This window comes from Microtus oregoni, unplaced genomic scaffold (genome assembly GCF_018167655.1).
Source record: "Microtus oregoni isolate MIOR12 unplaced genomic scaffold, Mior012 000052F_ref0000163, whole genome shotgun sequence".
Lineage (NCBI taxonomy): Eukaryota > Metazoa > Chordata > Mammalia > Rodentia > Cricetidae > Microtus > Microtus oregoni.
This window is the reverse complement of record NW_024543828.1, coordinates 12,264,442-12,288,825: the sequence shown is the minus strand read 5'-3', so window position 1 is coordinate 12,288,825 and position 24,384 is coordinate 12,264,442. Positions and strand designations below refer to the sequence as shown.

The window sequence follows — 24,384 nt, the reverse complement described above, 5'->3', positions numbered from 1 at the left end:
CCTTTCCAAATTTTGCCTTATCAGCTTCATCTTCCTTTGAATTCTCCTCTGCCTGGAAGTGAACTAACCAAAGAACCTTTTCGTTGGGATCAAAGGTTATTTGCCCTGGTGTTGCGCTTGCCTGGAGTGGCTTCCACCGAACCAGAGCAACTAGGGAGTGTACCAACTGATGAATCGGCCATCACACAGATGTGTGAAGTCACAGGAGGTAACGGCTGTTGTTTCAGGTTTCCAAAGGAAGAATTTGGGGTAGGAGAGTATAGCCCTTATTAAATGCCATAGCTAGTCTTGGGTTGTTTGCCTTTACAGTCTGTGAACCCTGCTGCTTAGGGTCATTGTTCATACCACATTCCTGCTAATGTAGTTACGATTGTTCTAAATCCTATTTTAGGCTTTCAAATACTTGTATTATGGACCACTGTTTGATTTGATGAAACTTGTGCTCTTTATTTTTCTCTCTGGCATAGGTCGCTCCTACTGTGTAAGAACACAAAGAATGTTGAATCAGTGTTTAGAATCACTAGTTCAAAAAGTGCAGAGTGGTGTAGTTATTAATTTTGAAAAAACAGGGCCAGATCCGCTTCCTGTTGGAGAAGGTACAGTAATCATTTTTCAGCAACTATACTTTTTTACCATAATATATTGTGTGGAAGAATAAAGATATTAAACACGTGGCAGTGGAATCTTCAGTACCCTTGTGCATCCCAGTCCTTATGAGCATACATCTAAACAACCAATGTTTGATCTTCACCCATGCATGTGTTAGGTGGGCAAATTCTCGCAACGTCCACCTCATGGCAAACATTGTCCTAAGAAAATTAGTACTTTTTCTAGCCCTAGTTTTTAGTTAAAACTGATTCATTTGTCAATCTCCTCCCAGAATATTTGGATATCTAGTATGGTATGTCACTTGAGTAGTGATCTGATTTGGCTCTTGTGATCACTAAATATGTTAAAGTATCTTCATGAAATCTCTGTTAAGCCAGGTTGTGATGGCACACACCTTTAATCCCATCTATGGGAGGCAGAGGCAGGCGGATCTTTGTGAGTTCGAAGCCAATCTGGTCTAGAGTGAGCTCCAGGACAGGCTCTGAAGCTACACAGAGAAAAACAAACTGTCTTGAAAAAAACAAAACAAAACAAAAAAAGAAACGTAGAAATCTCTGTTAATTACCATTCCACAGCAAAAGAGTGTGAATGTGTATTCAGGAACTTACAGTATTCTGTAAGGTTGTATATTGGTATTTTCTTGACCATTCTTTAATTGCAGAATGTTTTGTTTTCTCTTCAAATGAGATCTTACAGAAAATATGGCATCTAAAAGTGCAGAATCATTGGCTAATTTTGCATAAGGAAGTTAAACCATAGTGAAGCTCCAGATGGTTTGTCAAATGGATGTTTCTGAATGGGTTTCAGAAGGATCAGGGGGTTACTAAATGACATTATGGTGATACCGTCCAGGACTTCCTTAAAGCGCTCTTCTTTGTTATTGCTTCTCCATTGTCTTAGCATGGGTGTGTGCACACACACAGTACACCATACCACACCACACACATAGCACGCCATACCATACGACACACACACAGCACACCATGTTATAACACACATATATACAAACACACACACACACACACACCATACTGTACCACATCACACACATATACACAAACACATACACCACATCACACACACAAGCTCACAGCACATCATACACACACACCACACTGTACCACAACACAGACAAACACACATATACACACCAGACTGTACCACACCACACATACACACAAACACACAGATAGCACACCATACCACACCACACGCATGCACACAAACATACGCAGCACACCATATCACCTTGCACAGATACATACAAACATACACTCCACACACAAACACACATATACACACCACACTGTAACACACCACACACAAACACACAGATAGCACACCATACCACACCACACGCATGCACACAAACATATGCAGCACACCATATCACCTTGCACAGCTACATACAAACATAGACTCCCCACAAAAACACACATATACACACTACACTGTAACACCACACACACAAACACTATACCACACACACACACACAAACACTATACCACATACACACACACAAACACATATCCACACAGAGCACACCATACCACACCACACATACACACACAGACCAAGAGACTGAGAGAGAGACCTAGAGACCAAAAAACTAAGATTTCATTATTACCATGCATGGTGTTTTGTTGCCCTGATTGCCTTTGGTAAGACCAAAGGGATTCACTATCCATGGCAAAAAGGGATACAGTTTTCTTTACTTGTTTTACTCTTTAGGCTTTGTATCCCTTTGAAAAACTGTTGGAAAAATCTAGATTCCTTTCCCTGGAGAAAAGGGCTTAAGTCACACACATAATGTTTTATGCCTAATTTCAGGAGTTTCCTGGATTCTTAAGATAAGACTATCTTAATAGCCAGGCAGTGGTGGCACACGCCTTTAATCCCAGCAGTCGGGAGGTAGAGTGGATCTCTGAGTTTGGGGCCAGCCTGGTCTACAGAGCTAGTTTCAGGACAGGCTACAAAGCAACACAGAGAAAACCCTGTCTTGAAAATACCAAAAAAAAAAAAAAGGACTATCTGCCAAAGGAGACTGGGGCCTCACAGCGTATATTGAACCAACCATACAGGGAAGGGTGTGCTGTAGCGCTGGCAACCGACTGCCCACCCATCATTTTCTGTTTACTGCCTTAACATGAACAGGAACGGAAATACTAGCTGCATTTGCTGTCACATAAGTAGCTCAGATTTTCTTTCTGTTGCCAGTTTTTCCTTTGTCCAAAGTTCTGTAGACTCAAAGAATCCGATAAAAGGAAGTAATACTTACTCAGAAAGATGGACATCCCTAGCCTTGTGTGCCCAACTTCAGAGGGATTCTCAAATGTATTTCTATGTTTTTGCTAGAGCCTGGTGAATCCCTGAAAAATCTCCTGATCTGAAGTAATTACTTTTTTAAAATAGTGCAAAAATAAGTAAATCAGATCTTCTGGTATTTAAGAAAATTGGCACCCAAGTAACTAAAATGTCCTCCTAATTGTAATTTAGACTAGCAAATCATGGCATAAGGGTTTTTTTTTTCCAAAAAAGCAAGCAAATTTAAATAATTAAAATGCATTAACGGTGTATTCCTCTGCATTATATGTGGTCAGATTACATAGAATTTTGATGGTGCATGGAAAAAATGGGGTGAATTTTTTCATAACAACCTTGATCCGTTTGTTTTATATTCCCCACTTCCATGTACACACAGATTATACCACCAACATAGTCTCGAGTTTCGAGGACATTTAGAAAGCGTATGTTTTGTTTTGGGGGTCATTGAGTGTAGAGCAAAAATGGAATTCATGATCTATTTTGCGGGATCCCAAAGATGTGAAGACTACCCCAGAGAACAAATGATTTCAGTTGCCTAACTTGGTAAATAAGTTCTTGAAAAATGACCGTTGTATTGTGATGTGCTTAGTTTTTGTGCCCAGGTCTCAAAAAAATATAAAACTAGTTTTGCACTTGTTTTCCACACGACTTCATATTTTCATAGCACATTAAGAATAGTGAGAGGCATGGAGTTCAAGGGCAAATTAGATTAACATTCTCTCTCTCTCTCTCTCTCTCTCTGTCTCTGCCTTTTCCTTCTTTCATTTTTCCTAAGCCATATTTTTTATTTCAGTTTGTCCTTTGCCTGAAACTGAAAGTTGTGCACAAGAAGATGAGAAACTGTAAAAACAGTCATGCCTTCTGTCCCGTGTTTCTCTTGCAGACGGACTGATGGATCTGTGTAGGCCAAGCAACTTATTTGCTGCCCAGCCATGGCATAGCTGCCATAAACTCATCTATGTGCGACCTAATTCGAAAACTGGTGTTCCTGTTGGACACTGGCCAATTCCAGAATCTTTTTGGCCAGAACAGAATTTACCTTCACTAGTAAGTATTATAAACAAAAAGGGTAAGCACCGATCTGGCTTTTTAATTTTAGTACAATGAAGCTTTTGAAACAGCTCGAGGCTTTTACGCTGTGCCACAGACCAGTAGACTGCAGTCTTTTGGTTCCCATCTTTTATTGAACAGCTAGTTCTATGCCTTAAAGCAAAGGAGGAAGATCTCCTTTATTTTGTCATACTTTTTAGTCTTTTGTACTGCTACCTTTGCCATGTGGTTATTAAAGCATTGCTTTTATTTATATTTTTGTACATTTACTTGGTGTGTGTGTGTGTAATCAAAGTTTGAAATATTTTTATTTATTTTTATAGTTTATATAAGAAGCTATTTTTGGATATGGCTATTTTGATGCATTTGAAAGCAAATTAGGAGAGCATGATTTTAATGTCTTCTTCCTCCTAAAAGATACATTTTTCCAAGTAACATTCACACTGTTTTTTTTGTTTGTTTGTTTGGTTGGTTTTTTTTTTTGAGACAGGTTTCTCTGTGGTTCACACTATTTATTTATTTGTTATTTGCTTTGCTTGTTTTGTTTTTTCATGGCAATGTTGGGAGCTGAACCTAGGGCTTCACACATTCTAAGAGGCTATAGCCCTATACTGAATACGTCATCGTGTTTACTGTGGACAGTATGATGAAAAATAATGGAAGACTGGTTTGTGCAGTTAATGTTGCTTCAAAGCATGAAAATGTAAAAATGGGCAGTTGGCAGCTGCTCTCAATGATGAGAGCAAGAGAAAAATGTGAACAAACAGCTGTCTTCTGTCCTTGAAGGGAAGTGCAGATAAAAATATGTGGGCTTCCATTTAGATGCACTTTCATTTCTTCCTCGCTGGTTCCTTTCGGTTACCTTAGAGTATTATTCATTTTTCAAAATTCGCTTGCAAAGTAACAGGCTTCCTTATGCTGTTTGCACACACGCTTCATTTTGGTTGAGGGTCCTGTGTTCCTCTTTAACAGCCCTTTGCCCTGTCCCCATGTTAGCCTTTTGCTCCCAGAGTTCCCCCTTCTATTTTAATAGCTCGTGTATTCTGTTGCCTTCGCCACCTTGCTTCTTTAAGGCCTCTTCTTTCCCCATCTGATGGGCTTCCTAGTTTCCTGGCCCTTACCTACCTAGCTCTCCTATCTAGACATGCATATTTAACCATTAAAAACTGGGATTCACTGTGAGAGAGAGCATATGTCTTTCTGAGCCTGCGTTACCTTGCTTAATAAAGTGTTTTCCAGTTGCACCCATTATCCTACAAATTGGACAGATTCATTTTTGAGGGGTGTTTTGAGACAGGGTTTCTATGTATAGCCCCAGCTGTCCTGGAGCACACTCTGTAGACCAGGCTGGGCTCAAATTCACAGAGAGCCACCTGCTTCTGCCTTCTAAGTTCTGGGATTAAAGGCGTATGCTAGCACACCTAGCGACAGTTTCATTTTTATGGCTGAAATTCCATTATGTATCATTTATCCATCTATTGATAGACAACTCTATTGATTCCATGTTATTAATCGAAGCACTTTGCTTTCATATGAATTCACATTTGTTTTTTTAACTTAAGAAGGGCTCTCACATTGTAGTCCAGGCTGACTTTGAACTCACAGCTGCTCTTACTCAGTTTCCCAAGTACCCTGGTGAGCCATTTACTTTTCAATGATTAGTAATTATGTAATGCTTAGAAAATTATCTATAAGCAAAGGTTTGTCTTCTTGTAACTGCATTTGGTAGAAGAGAATTGAATGTCATAGTTATTCTTAGTACCAGTTGAATTGACTATTTTTCAGGGATAGTGTTTAGGAAAACACTCTGCTCCATGTCCTCAAGGAAAGAAGGCCTGAGCAGTTCCTGTGTGGTCCCTGGCTAAGGATGGGGAATACAACCCTAGCATTGCTCCTCTAGTGCGCGACTTGCCTGATTCAGGTTAATTTGCATTTTAGGTTCTAACAATTTCCACAGTGACTTGTATTTTCTCCCAGGCTACTGGTTTGGGCTTTTAGATTTTCAGAAGTCATACAAGGCTTGAGGAACAGACAGCTTTTAATCGACTTGTATGGGTGAGGGAAACTATTCCTCTTCTCTCCCCCAGGGCTCTGAGGTGGTAAACCTGTCAGCCCATCGCCCTTTCAAACCCCTTTAGTGGCAGATTTGTTTCATTGTTGCTAGCAAGGGAATTTCATCCAGGTGTTTGTCTATTTTTTTTAAAGATATTCAGATCTAAGAAATCAGAGACAGTTCACAAGACTGACTAAAACTGAAAGAAGGGAATGCTAAAATCATAGAAATTTCCAGTAACTTATACACAGTTTGTGTTACCATACCCCTGCATGTAGTTCACTCAAGAGCCGTTTTTGTCAACTCTCAAGCATTTATAAGTTTATAAATGATAAAGCCAAATGCATTCGTTTCCCCTTTGCATAAAGGAAGGCAAGCCACTTTCATCATGCTTGTACTGGCCTCCCACCTTTCTGAGCCCTTGCCCCCCCTTTCTCTACTTAGACAAACCTGGTGATAAAATCACTTCTCCCTTAGTCTACTGTGGTGCCCCAAACACACAGACCTTTGAAGTTTCACCCAAAGCACCCTCAGTTTCAGCTATTCAAAACAAACCTGTGGGTATGAGCAGTGCTACAAAATCCCTTTGAGGCCCTGAAGTTGTGACCAGGGCATCTGAGTATTATCATTGTGTATGTTGTCCTTCCGTACCTTTGCTGTTTTTCCATTTGCTTCTTAGTAGCCTAAACTCATTAGAAAAGTCCAGAGGTTCTCCTTGTCCAGTGGTATCTCAATTATCTAACCTCCTGATATCGAAGACCGACACTCATGAATGCTTAAAGCTCACAAAATGGGTTTGAACGTGAGAGTCCATCATATGGACCATAAGGGTTACTTTAACACAATCAATGCAGTTATTACGTCACTGCAATTCTAGCTCTGCTTTAGCTCATCTTCCCTCTTCCAATCCCAAGTAGGAGTCAGAGGGGAAGAAAGTTGTAGAAACTCTTAAAATACTAATCTGTATCTTAGTGATGGTTTGCCAAAAATGTAACCGGGCTTTCAGAATGGTTACAATTGTGCATTTGCTTGATATCTGATCGTATTTCCTCCTTTTTTTTTAGCCTCCACGAACATCTCATCCTGTTGTGAGGTTTTCTTGTGTCGATTGTGAACCAATGGTTATAGATAAACTGCCCTTTGACAAATATGAACTTGAACCTTCTCCCTTAACTCAGTACATTCTGGAAAGAAAATCTCCTCATACTTGCTGGCAGGGAGCTATCATTACCTACTATCCAAATGTCTATACTCATTCTGGAAATTGGTTATAAATTGTGTGTGGGGGGGGGGCGTCTAGAGAGATAACGCAGTAGTTAAGAATGCATACTGGCCAGGCGTGGTAGCCCAAGCCTTTAGTCTTAGCACTTGGAAGTCAGAGGCAGGCAGATCCCTGAGTTCAAGGCCAGCCTGGTTTACAGAGTAAATTCCAGGACAGCCAGGACTAATAAGGGTCTGGTGAGATGGCCCAGTGGTTAACAACACTTAATGCTCTTGCAGAGGATCCAGGTTCAGGACTCAGCACCCACGTGGCGTGGCGTGGCATGTGGTAGCTCACAGCCATCTCTAACTCCAGTTCCTGGGATCTGATGTTCTCTTCTTGCCTCCATGAGCACCAGGCATGCATGTGGTATACATACATACATACATACATACATACATACATACATGCAAAATACACATACACATAAAAATAAATAAAATCTTTAAAAAATAAGAACTGTAAAATCTTTACAAAAATTATTTTAAAATGTTTTAAATTTGGTAATAATTACATTGTATTTTTTAAAGGCTATCAAACAACATAGCCAAGAGAATAATTTTAGAAAGGTATGAACCATTAACATACTGTACATTGCCATTTATGGAAGTAGAATCTGACGAACCCATGCATTCAAGGAGCTGGGGTTGGGTAGACCCATTCTTATCTGTTCCCCAGGTTACGAATCATTAAGCTATGGGGTGTGATTCGATTAAGGTATGAGCAAGACTCTCTGGCTCTTATTTTGAACTTGAGAAATGAGAAGTCCTGTATATTTGGGGCCAAGAACCAGAAACTCGACATTCCTTTATGCATGAGTATAATGCAGTGAGACAGTAGTGTGGTTAGTAGAAGCCTCACTGATGGGTTGGTCAACTGGGATTTTCTGAGATGAGCAAGTGCAGGGTACCATACGCTCGCTCTTCCAAGTGCTGTGTTGCAGTCAGAAGGATCTGCTCATGGCTTCGTAGATTTGTCCATGGGTTTGACTTGTAAAATTCTAGACTTTTGAAATCGTGGCTTTTTTATTTAGATACAAAAAAGCTCCACATTACAAGGATGTTCATTCTATGACTGAGCTACAGGACCAGTCAGTTATTTTTAGGTTCTCTTGACACAGGGAACACTTTCAGAAACTTACCTGTTTTGTTCTAAAATGTGAGACCACTGATGCACTGTATCTATAAGCTACTTTAATTCTCTTAAGATACTAAGGCTAGTTCAAAAGAAAAGGAACAAGTTTGAGTCAAGGATGTGAAGGGGTAAGAAACAAAATTTCAAAACTACAGGGTGGTGGTGGCATGTGCCTTTAATCCCAGCACTCAAGAGACTGAGGCAGGCAAGTTTCATGGACAGCCGGGATTGTTACACAGAGAAAATCTGGTTCAAAAAGAAAAAGAAATTTAAAAAGTATCAGAACTACAATACTGAACAGAAGCCAAACAAAAAAGATTACCCATTGTATACTTGTACTTTTCTCTATTCAGACAGCTGAAATGAACTTCTCTGTCAGAAGGCAGAGTAGTGTTTCCTCCTGAGGGTTGCAGGGTAGTGGCCAGAAAGGGAAGGAAGGAGTTGCCAGTCTTGCTGGGTTTCTTGACGTAGGTCGTTTTTCTGGAATATTCACCAAGCCATGTACTTGCTTACCCCTAAAATTCTAGAAATGTAGACAATAGAAGACTAACTTCTTCTTTTCAATACTTTGGTTTGAATTTCTACAACAGAATTAAATAAAATTACAAATCACATCTTTTCTCTCAAATAAACTTTCATTCTATATAGCATACTCCTTCTAAATCTTCTTCAAAGAAACCCGAGAGGGGCTTGAGAGATTGTTCAGTGGTTAAGAGCACTGACTGCTCTTCCAGAGGACCTGGGTTCAATTCCCAGCACCAACATGGCAACTCACACTTGTCTGTGACTCCAGTTCCTGGGCTTCTGATACCCTCATATAGATAGATATACATGTAGGCAATGAACACAAAATAAAAAATAAATTATAAAAAAAAATTAAAAAAAGAAACCTGAGAAATCTGTCCTGACTCCTCCACAGCCTCTCAAATGTCATAGTCTTTGTCCTGATCTTGTAGTAATCTGATCTGATTGATCAGTGGGACTGAATAAGAACAAACCAGGAGCGAGGACGTTTCCTAAGACCTTAGTAGAGAAGGTATTCTCTAGAGCTGGGAGAAGGCTCGCTCAGGGGCTTGCCCACATCTGCTAGGACTGCAGTTCAATCCCCAGCACTCATTTAAATGCTCATCAAGAACATGTAGCTGTCATTCCAGCCTAGAGAGCTAGAGACAGGGCACTTGGAGTTCTCTGGCCAGCCTGGCCAGCTGAATTGTTGAGCTTCAGGTTCACCGAGAGATCGTGTCTCAGAACATAAGGCAGAGAGCAATTGAAGACAACGCACAGCGTAACTTCTAGGCCTCTACACACGTCCATACATGTGCACTTATAAATACATATGCACCTGCACTTACACACACACACATTTGGTTTTTTCTTTACTTTGCATGATGCATCATTTCTCCTTCTTAGGAAACAAAAGACACTCTATTTTATTATAGTTGTCTGTTTAAAGTTTGAATTGCAACAAAAATCTAGGAATCACATTTAGCACTAATGTTTTATAGAGTCATCAATTACATAAGAGGGGTTTTTTTGTTTTGTTTTGTTTTTTGCTTTTTTGTTTTGATTTTCATTCAGCGTTTCTCTGTAGCTTTGGAGCCTGTCCTGGAACTAGCTCTTGTAGACCAGGCTGGTCTCGAACTCACAGAGATCCACCGCCCAGCTGAGATTTTTTTTTCTTTTTCTTTCTCTTATTTTTGTTTTGTTTTTTTGTTTGTTTGGTTGTTTTTTTTGGGGGGGTTTGGTTAGTTCTTTGTTTTTTAAGACAGGATCTCACTATGTAGCCCAGGTTGTCCTGAAACTCACTCTGTTGACCAGACTATTCTCGAACTTGCAGAGATCTGCTTGCCTCTGCCTCCCAAGTGCTGGAATTAAAGATATGTGCCACAATACCTGGCACATTTTCATAATAACTAGCTTTAAGAAGAATTTCCTGAGCGGTAGGTTATATAGCCATTACAAAAAAACTAGCATGGCAAATTGCTGTCATTAAGGAATCCTACCAAAGGTCTTTGGGAAGCATAGACCCGGGCCTCTAAAAGCTTATACTGGGTGTCCTCATTTGAGTCAGGGTCTACACAGGGAACACAGAGAAAGCATGGTGACTGGAGGACTCTGGCACAGCTTATCAAGTGTATGGAAGCTTACAAATAGTACATACCAACTCAGGAGTACCAGTAAATAAATCAAAAAATGGTTATGTGAGTATAATCCATGTTCCAGTCTTTTAAGTTGATGTAGCCAAGAAAATGCATTTGGGATTGAAGCGAAGCATCTCCTTTCTGCCTCAGAAAGATTGCAATAGTTTCTGTCTTGTAATACGTTATAATTACTTATTGAGTGAAAAATGACTAAATAAGGAAACAGCAAGATTTAATAAGCAGTACACATGAGGACTCTTTATGCAGTCTTTTAAATGGTCTTTCTTTTTGGAATGTATGCTTTAGGCATGGAACCATAGTCCCTTTGTTCTAGGTCTCCTGTAATCATGCCTCGTTCTTTCGGGAAGCTGGCATTCTTAATACTATTTCAGCATCATTTTTCATTACACTACCAAGTGAATTTCTGGGTATTGTTGATGTGTCCTGTGGCTATTGTATCACCTGCTTTAATTTGTAATATAATTGAATGGCTGTATTTTGAATATGCCCATTTAACATGTTATTTTTACATAACCCTATGCAAAAATACCTAGTCTATTTTCTGAATTGCTGGGCCACAGATGTTGCTGTGGAGTGTTGCCGTAAGTTTGGCTTTACAGAAAATAATGACTGTATAACTGTACATTGCTCCCTGTTCTTCTTAGGTGATTGTCACCAGCAGTGGAAAAGACAATGAGCTTGGATATCCATTTGGTTATTTAAAAGCTAGTACGACTTTAACTTGTGTAAACCTCTTTGTGATGCCTTACAACTACCCAGTTTTACTTCCTCTTTTAGGTGAGTAAAATATGTGCTACTTAGTCACTTTTAAAATATGGCAAAAAAAAAAATACCCGGTAGATAAGAAATTAACGAGCAGTTAAAATTCCATCGCAGAATAACCAATACTAGCATAATAAATGTATGAAAACTAATTTGGAAAGCTAGAACTTCGTTTTCTTTGACTTTCTTCTTGTTTTGCTTATAACTGAAATAGATGAGATACCTGACCTTAACTGCTCCTCACGTTTGCAAACTCCATTATTCACCCTCTTTTCTCCAGTTTTGAGAATCTTGGCTTTTCTGTAGATGAGTTCGAATGCCCCCAGAAAACTAGATGGGGTGTGTGTGTGCATGCACGCGTGTGCACACTTAATGTAAGTGTGTGTGAAGGCCATAGGTCGATGTCAGATGGGTTTGTGAATCGCCTTCCACTTTGGTTTTTGAAACCCAGTGTCTTGGTCTATCTGGAACTTGCTGAATGACTATCTGGAACTGTAAACACAGCACTTTCCCAAATGTCTCTCTAGCTCTAAAACTAGGGCTTTTGTTGGAGAGGAATTGGATGGCTTTCGTTAGAAGCCAGGGCTTCTGTGAGGCTACTGACTGTACTACACTCCTTTCTCCACAGAATATTACATACTTTAAAAACAGAGTGAAGAAGAAAGAGAGGCACAAGAGTCAATTCAACTAAGCAGGTTTAGAAGTTATGGATTGATTTCATGACAAAATTCTAAAGGAACAACTTAAGTAGCCATTACTCGATGCTGTTAAAAATGTGTACTCTTTATTTGGAGAGCGGTATCTTTTTAGAGTAATATACTTCATTACACCCTCCTAGTTGTAAAGTTTTGAGGATCTTTTGGGGGGATGTGAGGGTTTCTAAGTTTCTGCTTAAAAGATGAAACCTTTAAAAAATTTGATCACAGTACTATTAATGTACGATGAATTTAAAAGGCAGTATTTAAGTTCCTATTTAAGAAATTTGAAAGTAGCAATCAGCATGATTGCTTTGTATATTTAAGTTATTTTCTTTCTTAGTCCAGCCTGAACATACGTTCTTTCTAAGAGTATAGGCTGTATGTTAGAGGACGGTAAGATTACAATAAAGGGGCAGGGGAGGTGGCCCAGCCTTTAAGAGCCCTTGCTGCTCTTCCAGAAGACACAGGTTCACCAATTTACAACTACCTTGACCTCCAGTTCCAAGGAATCTGACATCCTCTACTGGCCTCTGAGAGCACTGCATGAACGAGATGCACAGACATACATGTTGGCAAAACAGCCAGATGCCTAAAATAGAAATAAATAAGTCCTTCTTAAATTACTAATATATCTCTATTTTATGTATTAATCTATCCTTTTTTTCAAATATGTCCTCAATTTCCACGAATACATAGTAAAGACAATAGAGTAATCTTCATTTAGACTGTTGTTATTTTTCTATTTTTCAGTGTCCTTTTGATCCACTTTATTGCACTGGGATTGGCATACAAAAAGCTACACATATTTAATCTCCAGTATTTGTGAGTGTACAGCAATGAAACATCACTCCAATTTTTGCCCTAAACACGCCCTATTCATGTCTTTCAAAAAGCTTCCCTTTTGTTGTTATTTTTATAATGAAAGTATATGCCGTAAGATCTATTCCCCGAGTAAAATATTTATGTACAAACCACTCTTGCTAACTATTGGCACTGTGCTGGAGAATGTCATGCTAGGAAACCAAGGAGACTCAGAAAGACAAATAATACATGATAGTGTTTACATCTCTAGCTTCTTCTCTGTCTTATGGTACTGCTTATTGCCAGCGGGCCTCAAGCTCTCTATGCGGACAAGGATGGAAATAGTAGAGACTTTTAGATGTAAACAGATCAGATAAACAGAATAAGTAATACCTTTAGTTTTTATTTTCTTTTTAAGAATTTATTATTTGCAGCTGGAGGGGCGGTACTGGAGAGATGGCTCAGAGGTTAAGAGCGCTGACTGCTCTTCCAGAGGTCCTGAGTTCAATTCCTAGCAACTACATGATAGTTCACAACCATCTGTAATGAGATGAGATCTGGTGCCCTCTTCTGCTCTGCAGGCATATATGCAGACAGAACACTGCATCCTAAATAAATAAATAAACAAACAAATGAGATTTTCTTACTTTATGTATAGAGGTGTTTTGTCTGAATGTCTGGTGCCCTCTTCTGTCTTGCAGGCATACATGCAAACAGAACACTGCATACATAATAAATAAATAAATTAGAAAAAGAGAATTTATTTTCTGTATAAGAGGTGTTTTGCCTGCATGTTTGTCTATGTACCACATGCATGCGTAATATCTACAGAAGCCAAAAAGAGAACTTCAGATTCCCCTAGAACAGCAGGTATAGAAAGTTGTGTGCTCTTCTGAGCTGAGACTCAAACCCGGATCCTTTGGAAGAGGAGCGAGTTAGTGTTCTTTATCACTGAGCAACGGCAAATGCTTTGCCTCGAAGCTGATGTAGTCTATGTCTTGTCTCATTTTTTTTCCAGTGCTGGGGATCAAAAACAAGCCATTTCATAGACTAGACAAGTGGTATACCCCTGAGCTACAGCCCAGCTCTTGTAGACTTTTCAAACCTCCACAGAATTCCCAAAAGACTTAAGAACCAGCACAGGATAGCAGGGACTTTCTGTAGCTTTCTGTCAAGACAAGAGTTGTGTGTCAAAAGCCTGAGGGCTTCCATCAAGGACACCTTCTGATTTCTTTTGCTTTCTACTGCCAAAAAATAAAAAGAACAAAATACCTACTTTTTATTACTGTAAATTTATTAAAATTTGTTTCACAGGGAGTAAATAATTTATTAGGGTAATAAAAAGAAGAAAATATCCGGTTGCTTTTCTTAACCAAAGTACTTTTTAAAGAATAGACCTATTTGGAGAGAACATATGCATTTTTTCCCTCTGTAAGTAAAATATTTGCCTAATGGAGCTTAGAGGAACAATACAGGATGACCTGATACTATCTGCTGTCTTTACAGTACGGATGGATGGCAGGTAGATTTGATAGCTGGGGATACCAGTTTGAATTAGTAAGGTAGAAATCTTTTTCTCACACTTGGAAGGAAATAAAGAGGGTGTTTGTAAGTTTTCATGCCATATGTATAATATGTATTTTTAGAGCACTAAAATAATTATATTTATATTTTAAGAGATAGGCAATGTCTGCATATTTAAGGGAAATATCTAGAGTTATATTGGTGCCCATGGTGTTCAAGAGTCATATTAAGCCAGCTGTGGTGGTGCCCCATGATCTTTTTTTTTCAAACATTTTATTTTTTGCTTTATAAGTAATACCATTCAAAATTTCCACCTCCTCCATTTCCCTCCCACTCCCCCACTCACCCTCCCCCTTCCCCCTCCAGTCCTAAGAGAGGGCAGGGTACCCCACGATCTTTAAGTTTAAAAGAGTCTTCAATTGAACTATTGTAACTTGAAGACCATCTATCTATATGGAACTTTGGTAGCTACAACGACCAGGAAAGACAGCCAGATAAATTGCGATGAATGTTCATCTGGCCTGAATCAGCTCCTATTTCTACATGTTAGTTGCTTGATTTTAGATCTTGTAAGCTGGCTCTGGACTAACATGATCCCTTGGTTTTTTTATTTTTATTATTTTTTTTTTTTTGGTTTTTCGAGACAGGGTTTCTCTGTGGCTTTGGAGCCTGTCCTGGAACTCGCTCTGTAGACCAGGCTGGTCTCGAACTCACAGAGATCCGCCTGCCTCTGCCTCCCGAGTGCTGGGGATCCCTTGGTTTTGTGTTACAGATGAATTGTTTAAAATTCACAAGCTTAAGCCAAATGTGAAGTGGCGACAGGCTTTTGACGGCTACTTAAAAACCCTGCCTCCGTACTACTTAATAGTATGTATTTGTGTGTGTACATATATATTAACTGGCCCTGATGATTCTTGTCGTAAGAAATAAGGAGTCCAAAGTTTTACCCCTGCAAGAAGATTAACTCTTCTTACTTTACGAATATTTGTGTTGCCACTGTCTTCTCGAGCCATATGAAAGAGTTTGGAGATGAAGTGGCCGCACAAAAAAGCATTCATTGTGCTTCTGTTTCCTTTAGTTTTAACTGCCATGGTCATTGTTATGAGCACATCTATGTTTCTCTTATTAAAAACTAACCTTATAAAACTGTAGTTCTGGAATGTAACAGCAAATATGTCTCAATTCATGTTACATCACCTTCCCTTTTGAGCTCTAGAAACTCAATGTGGCTTTTCAGTACATAAACAAAACCTGGAAGAAATTAAATTACATCCTGACACCACATGATGGGGGGGGGCATTGGCGATAGAGAAGAAAGCATGACGTGGCCTCATTCTGGCTTTTATACTTTGAGAAAATGATCTGAACTCGTCATGTAATCCTAATGGAGATGATCGAGGCTGTTTCAGGGGTTGCTGTCCTAACTTAATGCCAAGTTTCTAGAGGTGAAAAGGCAGAGTCTTCGAGGGGACCATTGGTGTTGCTGGGAGGGGAAAGTGGGCTGTGTTGCTTTTTATCATGGCAAGTGTGGGCTCTGCAATCATATGCTATGGGAAGTGAGTCGATGTTGGGGGTTAAGACCGAAAGCAATGTACTTGTTTGAATTGGCTGCTAGTTGCTCTTCTTATCCATTTTCTTCTGATTTTTTTTTCTGCTCCTTACTTCTCTGCTATTTTCATTGCCACTTTTTAATGTTCCATGTTTGGTTTTATGTGCAGCACCTTGACTTCTAAGAAATGAATCATGTCCCCTTGCCCCTTATAACTGAACTTTTGAGTATTTAAGATTTATTCTATTCTTACTGTTGTGTATTTTGTTTCCTTATAGCCATTAAAGAAAGCACTAAGGATGATGGGAGCTCCAAATCTGATATCAGATAATTTAGATTGTGGACTTAGTTACAGTGTTATCTCTTACCTTAAAAAACTCAGCCAACAGGTAGTATTGGTAAAAACGAACAAACCAAACTCCTTTGCCCTCAGAAGTGCATTTCCTTATTCTTTAGTGTAATTGTAACTTTTCAACTTAAATGTGTATATATCTCTACACTTTATGGATTAGTAATAATGTGATTCTCTATGGCTTCTAGCTTCACCATTAAATGCAGTTAAGGGTCTGTCAGTATCATTTGATGCTGTGCCATTTCTCCTTCTGCCTGCCAGTTTCATATGCTGGCTGATACTTTGTGGCCGAAGAGGGGCAGAGGCTTCATAGGGTTCTCTTGTGGGTCATATTTTGTCTGTTCTCCAACTAGTTTCTCCTCAATTCACTTGCCTAGAGCCTCCCCCTTTTGTGAGTCAGCACACCAAGGTCTGGTGTGGTTCAATATGCCTTGCCTGAAATCGCTTTCAGGCAGCATGTTAAGTTCTTAAACTCACATGCTAGCCCTTAAATAAACAACTGCCTGCTTTTCCCTGGAGAAGCGGCAGGGCGGACATGAGACCAGTGTTCTTCAACCTGGAGGGTGATAGGCCCCGAGGGGAGCAGAAGAGTGGAGTTCTTCCTCCTCTCTTGCCCTTGTCTATTCCTTTAGACCCCACCCCATTCACCATTATTCACCTTGTCCCTTGCCTGACCCTCTCTATTAGTACCTCATCTTCCACTCAGCCCTCCTTATCATATTTCTCACTTGTACCTAGACCATTCTTGTAGGATGGAGATAATTGGAAACTACCGAGTTAGAGCGCTGCTGCATACAGTTGTGTTCTGCGATAAATTAATGCAGCAGTGTAACGCTCTTATTCACACGTACATTTTTTTTTAAGTAGGAAGTAGCATTTGCAGCAACTACAGCATTTCCAGCTGAGTCTGTTTGCAAGTTTGGCCTTTAGAAAACTGAATATTACACAAAGTATCTCAAATTTTTCTAAGGGACCTATAGGCCTACATAGTTGGGATGCTGACAGGCCTTGCTAGGAATGACCAAAACCTTAAAGCACCTTCTAAAGCTTACAGAAGCATACTAGTCCAGTGTGCTCATAAGTGCAAAAGAAAATAAAGACAAGCCCAGATTTTTGACCTAACAAGTCCCCCTAACCCGCATTCCTCTCTGCTAATAGATTTTTGTTGTTGTTGTTGTTGTAAAGACCTTGGTTATTTATCTTTCTATTGATCTATTGATTTTTTTTAATTTGATGTTTATGTTTGGCCTTTAAGGCTTTGTCAGGGTATGGCCACAAAGGAATAAAAGTGGACAGAGTTGAAATTAATCCAAGTGCTGGGACCTTCTGGGACAACTGTATTCTTTTATTGAATGAGCTTTCAAAGTCATTCAAGGAAACAGACCCTGTATCTACTATTGTCTCATATTTCATGACTTAAGAATTTGCTGAAGCATATATATTCCAAATAATGACTTAGGAAAATAAATATCTCTGGCCAATACATAAGAAATAAAAAAATTATTAAGCTTATTGAACATTGATGGAATTTTGTCTTTTAGAAAAAGAAAAGATTATTGCTAATTTCTGTTTCTCTTATTGCTAATTTAATATCTATATCACTGGTGTTCCTTGAACCATCTCAGATGTATCTAAAACACAAAATATACCAAATGCTCTGCTTTAACTTATTCAAGGAAAATTAATTGATACAATGTCTATTAAGGGGATTTCCCAGTGTTTGTGAATGATAAACTTGCTGAGTAGACATTAAAAATATTTGCTTAGTAACATTTGTTAAATTAAGCTTTATTTTTATAAGATTTATTGGATAATATAATTTGTTTAAAAAACATTTTTAATGTTTTCAAATACAATGCCAGTCTATATGATCTGAATTTAAGCGATAAGTTACATGTATGAATATAGAGTTTTAAACCTTTGTGTCTGGATGCAAACCAAATGTGTTGAATTAGATTAGATTTTGCAGTAACAATATGTGCTTTTTCATGTCTATGAATGAAATTCTTGCCCATGGTTTCTATTTACTCCATGATTCGTTCATAGTTTTGACACTAGCAAAGACAATTTGCATGAAGTCATTTGTCTTTCCAGTCCCCTCTGTGTTTGCCGTGGTAGAACAGAGAAGCATAGGGAACTGTGATTCGCACATGAAAAGTGTTCAGGGTGGTTCTTAAAGTATTTTTCTTAAATAATAAAATGGTGATGATGTGGTAGATATTTGGATAACATGTTCTGTCCTTTCATTTTAGACCAAAATAGAGTCCGAGCGAATACTAGCATCAGTGGGGAAGAAACCCCCCCAGGAGATTGGTATCAAAGTGAAAAATTATTCTGCAAGTGGCCTGGCCTTGGCTCACAATAAAAACTTTAGAAAACTGTTGAAAGAAATCATAGGGGAAAATGCACCGAGACTGATGGAACTGACTACCAAAGAATTTGCTGGCTTCCAAATAGGGCTCTTCAACAAGGTAACTTGTGCCACTAAAAGGCATCCTTAATCTGACTTTGCCTGGTTTGTGTTGCTTTAGTTTGAAATAATGGCCTATTTCGGAGTTGTTATCATCATCATTAGTAGTAGTGGTTGTTTTGGTAGTTGTATTTTGCTTTATTGAGACAGGGTTTCTCTGTGTGTCCTGGGACTAGCTTTGTAGACCAGGCTGACCTTAAGCTCAGAGATCCGCCTGCCTCTGCCTCCGAGTTCTAGGATTAAAGGTGTGTGCTACCATGCACAACTTGGAATTAATGATTATTAGTGAAACTATCTTGAGATTATTCTGCCAGCAGATACCAAAATGAAATTAAACGTACTAGATATATTGGTTGGTAGGAATGGGAAGTAAGCAGCTATAAAAAGTAAACTAGAAAGGAAACTGCAATAGGCAGGCCGCCATGTAGATCTAGCACCTACGACAGACAGACTAGTAGCAAGTAGGTTCCGTGCAGCTTAGAGAATGCCTCAGCCAGACCGCAGGAAAACTCTGGCCCCGTGCATTCTCGCGGAGGAAGCATGCATGCATTCTTGCGGAGGAAGCGTGCATTCTCGCGGAGGAAGCGTGCATGCATTCTTGCGGAGGAAGCGTGCATTCTCGCGGAGGAAGCATGCATACATTCTTGCGGAGGAAGCGTGCATTCTCGCGGAGAAAGCGAGTGGGATCGGAGCTGGCCCTCCCTGCTGTACTTGTCAGGCCCTGGCCATCAGCACCCTGGCTCATGCTCAGGGATGCAGCAGACTCCAAAGGCACTGCAGCTGGGCCTGCAGCCAATGTCACTGGCTGTGCAGTCTGCAGTTGTCATCCTGCAGTGAGACTCTTGCAGCCTACCTCCCTGACTGCAGGGGGAATCAATCCAGGTGACAAGCAGCAGTCCTGCCAGACAGCTACAGACAGGCATATATAAACCTTGGGATTTGGAGTTTTAAATGATAGGCTTGAAAATTATTTCCCCAGTGATTTTAATGACTTCTGGATATGTTAGCATTCAGAACAAGAAACAGAAGGTTTTCTACTTGGAAAAATTAGCAATAATCGGCTGTATTAAATATCGTTCTCTTCAATAAGATTTTAAGAGGCTTAGGTATTACATTTTGTTATTTAAAAGCCTTAGGAGTAACTGAGATTGTTTCATTTAACATAGGATGTGAAACCTCAGACATATAGAAATGCTTATGATATTCCACGTAGAGGACTTTTAGACCAGTTGACCAGAATGAGATCCAATCTACTGAGAACACGGAAGTTCATTGTTGGACAAGATGAAGGTAACCTAACAGTGGAATGCTCTTAGGCTAATAGCAGACATGACTTGCATGACAGCGTTTATTGCAGAATTATTTTGTTAATGCTCACAGTATTCCCATTCACTCAAGCCCCCCCCCCCCATCTCCCTGGTTCTCTTCCCCTCAGGTGTGTATTAATCAGCATGCCATACCGCCATCGCCATTGTTCTGCGTGCTCGCTCTTGCAAGTCTCAAACTCTCAGCTAGACACTGACTTTATGCCCAGCTGATAGGCACTGACATGAAGAGCAAGAACTGTAGTAGCTTGCTCAGGCAGGGTTAGCCCATTGCAAAGTGGTGGAACCTAGGTCTGTCAGATTTCCAAACCTGTACACTCAGACATTGATCATGCCCAGCTGCCTCTGGAAAAAGTCAGCTGTGAATACCTACTCCCCTCAAAAGTCATGAACTCCAGATAAACAGGAATATTGTGATGGTTTGCAATTTTTCTTCATTTTATTTTGTTAATTTTGAATGGGTTTACTTATCCACAAAAAAAAAATGAGTTAACCCCCTAGCCAAGTCTCTGATATTATACTTTGTGTGTGTGTGTGTGTGTGTGTGTGTGTGTGTGTGTGTGTGAACAGAGGCTTCCTAGGAAGACAACTTTTATATTTAATCAAATCCTCAGAGGGTAACATTTTCTTTGTGACAAGAGAATACCATGAGGAGTTGGGCATGGTTGCTCAGTACTCAAGAGCCTGAGGCAGGAGGAGTCTATGGATTTGAGTCCAGCCTGGGCTAAAGAATGCAAACCTGCTCCAGAATACAGAGAGAGGGGCTGTAGCAGTGGCCCACTGTTGAAGAGACCTGGTTACTCTTACAAGAGACCCCGGTTCAGTTCCCAGCACCTACATGTTGGGTAGCTTTCAACTGTCCATGACTTCAGTTCCAGGGGATCTGGCACCTTCTTCTGGACTCTGCAGACACCAGGCCTGTGTGCAGTGCACATATGTACCTGAAAGCAAAACAGACACATAAAATGAACATGAATCTTTTTATAGAAAAAGAGAACACTAGAACACCATGGAGCCTCAGTGCTTCAGAGTGCAGAATGTCAACAGGGTTTTGAACTCAGATGATGGCATGCACGAGGCCAGCCCATTTTTATGCGGTGTTGGAAGGTAAAGGAGTTTCTAGTCCTTGTGAAGTGAGCCCGTAGGCAGTATAGTGACTGTAGACCACTGACTGGTATAAATGATGATGATGCTAGATCCTACAGGTGGTGGTAGATCCCGGGATACTGGATTGGAGATTTCAGACGATAATGCTAAACTACACATTGCTGAACCAGCTATGACAATGTCCTTTCAAAAGGACCATATACTTCAGCTCTAAGTATTCGTTTCTCTGCTGCTGATTTTGCAGATTCACTTCATAGTGTCCCAGTTGCACAAATGGGCAACTATCAGGAGTATCTAAAGATGCTGGCTTCACCACTCCGAGAGATTGATCCGGATCAACCAAAAAGACTGCATACTTTCGGCAATCCATTTAAGCAAGATAAAAAGGTAGTATACCCATTTCTGTGTCTGTGATACTTTCACTGTAACGCTATCCTTGTTAGCCAGATGTATACAAATCCGAGCTAAAAATGCCATCAGGACCTATGTGTAGATGGATCTCGCTTGTTTCCCATAATGATACTGTTGACTGTTCTGGAACATAGTCAGTAGAAGAGGCAAATGAGGCATTGGTGGGAAGCCCCCTGACTTATGCTGAGGCAGACTCTTTGAAGGTGGCATCCCAGGCCTACATGGCTCTTTCCATGAGTTGTTCGACTGTACCCAGTTGTGTTAGTTGAATACAATAATAACTGTCATTTGTTGAGTACATAGTAGACCTTGGTGTTTTGAATGAAATATGTTCATTGATTTTTTTTAAGGGAATGATGATTGATGAAGCAGATGAGTTTGTGGTAGGGCCACAAAACAAAGTGAAGCGTCCTGGAGAGCCCAACAGTCCTATGTCATCTAAGAGAAGGCGGAGCATGCCCCTGCTGTTGAAGAAACCACAAACACCTCCTCTTGTCATCAACCATCTGGGCGGAAAGGGACTACTCTCAGCCTCATGGTTCCCATCTTGTCCAACCTTCCTCAAACCCACCCTTGTACATCCAGGTACAGAGTAGTGGTTGTTTTTACTTTGTCTGTCTTCCTGGGTTCCTTTTTTGTTGTTGATTAAGTAAACCATAATTAGAGCATCTGTGGTAGGCACAACAGGCCTTCCAGGACACAGAGACCCTGACTCAGTGGTCTTAGCCATATGAATGGAGGAAGAAGATGAATAATTGTAGTAATTAACAAGTGGTATTAATGTCATAATTGGTGATTAATACATGTTGGTACAAAAATGTGGAGTTCTAAGCATGCCTGCAGTAACCATTTGGATCAACTTCAAAAGACAGGAAGATAAACTAAGTGTCTAAGTAGGTTCACTATTAAGAGCTCTCTGTGATGTTGCCCCCTGTTCGTGACTGAACTGGTAATTCTGGGGTCTCTCTCCTTGACCCCACTGAAACAATTCTCAAGATCACTCGTGTTTTCCGTTCATTGCCTTTCCCTCTCGGTTGTTTTGGGCTCAGTTGCTCATGCCCTCCTCTATTTCTATTTGAACAACTCCTAATATTCACACCTCTAGACTACAGTTCAGTTTGTTCCTCTGCTCTCAAGCCTGTATTTAACCACAGTGTCTAACAGACAGTACTGTTTGATGTCGTACAAGTAAACGCCTGCTTTGCATCTCTCTAGAGGAGCTCTGCTGGCATCCTTCTGCATGGCAGTTAGTGAAGTTATCCCTCGCTCTACTGGAAAAGCTATGTCATTTTTAAGGATTCGTAGGGTTGAAAAACCATATATTAGAATGTAGTGTTGCTCATACTGTTTTGTCAGTGTTGAGTGACTTAAAGTCACTGAGCCAGAGTCAGGAAGATCTGAGTATCACGTACTCTCATGCTGGCACCTGGACATACGACCATTAACAGGGTGAGGTAATCTGACATTCAATTCAATTCCTGCTTCTTACTATTTTTCTCCATTCCTTCACTCCATGCTTCCATGAAGTTTTACCAAGTTTTTCTTCTTAGATAGCCTCTCTGCATCTAATTCTTATTTAGTTCCTACCCATCTTCTCTCCCGATTTGAAATCCGAGTGAAGATGTCAACAGATAAATACAAGCATGCCACATCCATACAGAAAATGCATCCTTCGTATTTCTGAACCTTCAGGATACAGCCTGACTCTTCACCCTGGTCCACACAGCTCCACATAGCCTGACACCACCGTCCTCTCTTACCTCTAGTTCCAGAGCTTCACTCTGCTGCCCCTGGCTTACTCCTGCCCTCGCTACAACTTGGCATCCTTTCAGAAGATCCTGCCATCACCTGGCAGCCCTCTCTCGTGCCCTATTTCTGTCTTTCCTCAAATGAAAGCAGTTTTGAGGGTGCCGTGGCTCATTCTTAGTTCCTCTCCAATGGCCCCGTGACACTGTAGGTTCTGTAAAGGCAGGCAGGGTCAGTTCCTTTGTTTCTTGTTCACTGCAGATTCTCAGCTGCTGCCCTGGTGCCTGGCACAGTGGAAGATAAGCAAATGGCATAGAGGAATTGGCCTGAGAACGAACGGAAAAATAATTACTCTGCCGTCGAAAGGGAAACGGGCAGAATCATCTACAGATAGGCAGTTGCTTAGCAGATTGTAGTGTGGCTCTTGCACGGCTAGCTTTACCCGAAATAACAACATACAAATTGTATTCTTTTAAACACTGCTTGGCCCATTAGCTCTAGCCTCTTACTGGCTAACTCTCACATCTTGATTAACCCATATTTAATAATTTGTGTAGCACCACGAGATGGTGGCTTACCGGAAGATCTTAACCTGCGTCCATCTTGGAGAGGAGAGCTATGACGACTCCTTGATTCAGCTTTCTTTCTCCCAGCATTCTGTTCTGTCTACTCTGCCTACCTAATTTTCTGTCCTATTAAAGGCCAAGCAGTTTCTTTATTAATTAACCAATGAAAGCAACAGACAGATACAAGACCCACCTCCATCAGCAGATGAGGGCAGAGAATTTGTTCCGCCTTAGTAGGCATTTCCGTTTTCTCAGAATATTTGCTTTACCCAGGAAGCGCATGGTATGCACAATTCATAGGGGTTCAAACTCAGGGAAGGGTAGCAGTTTATATGTGACTTTGAATTCTCAGGTTGACATTAAGCCCTGAGCGCCGGGGACCTGTGAGTGCTTAGTTAGTGTCTTGATTTCTGTATGCATACATAGTGGGAAGAGTCTCAGAGCGCCGTCTGCTCTGTCCTCCTCATCATTTTCTTGA

General features: G+C 40.3%; 1 pseudogene; it reads left to right on the top strand.

Moving 5' to 3' along the window:
* LOC121437515 overlaps positions 1-24,384 on the top strand; it is a 53,134-nt pseudogene that overhangs the window by 25,426 nt on the left and 3,324 nt on the right.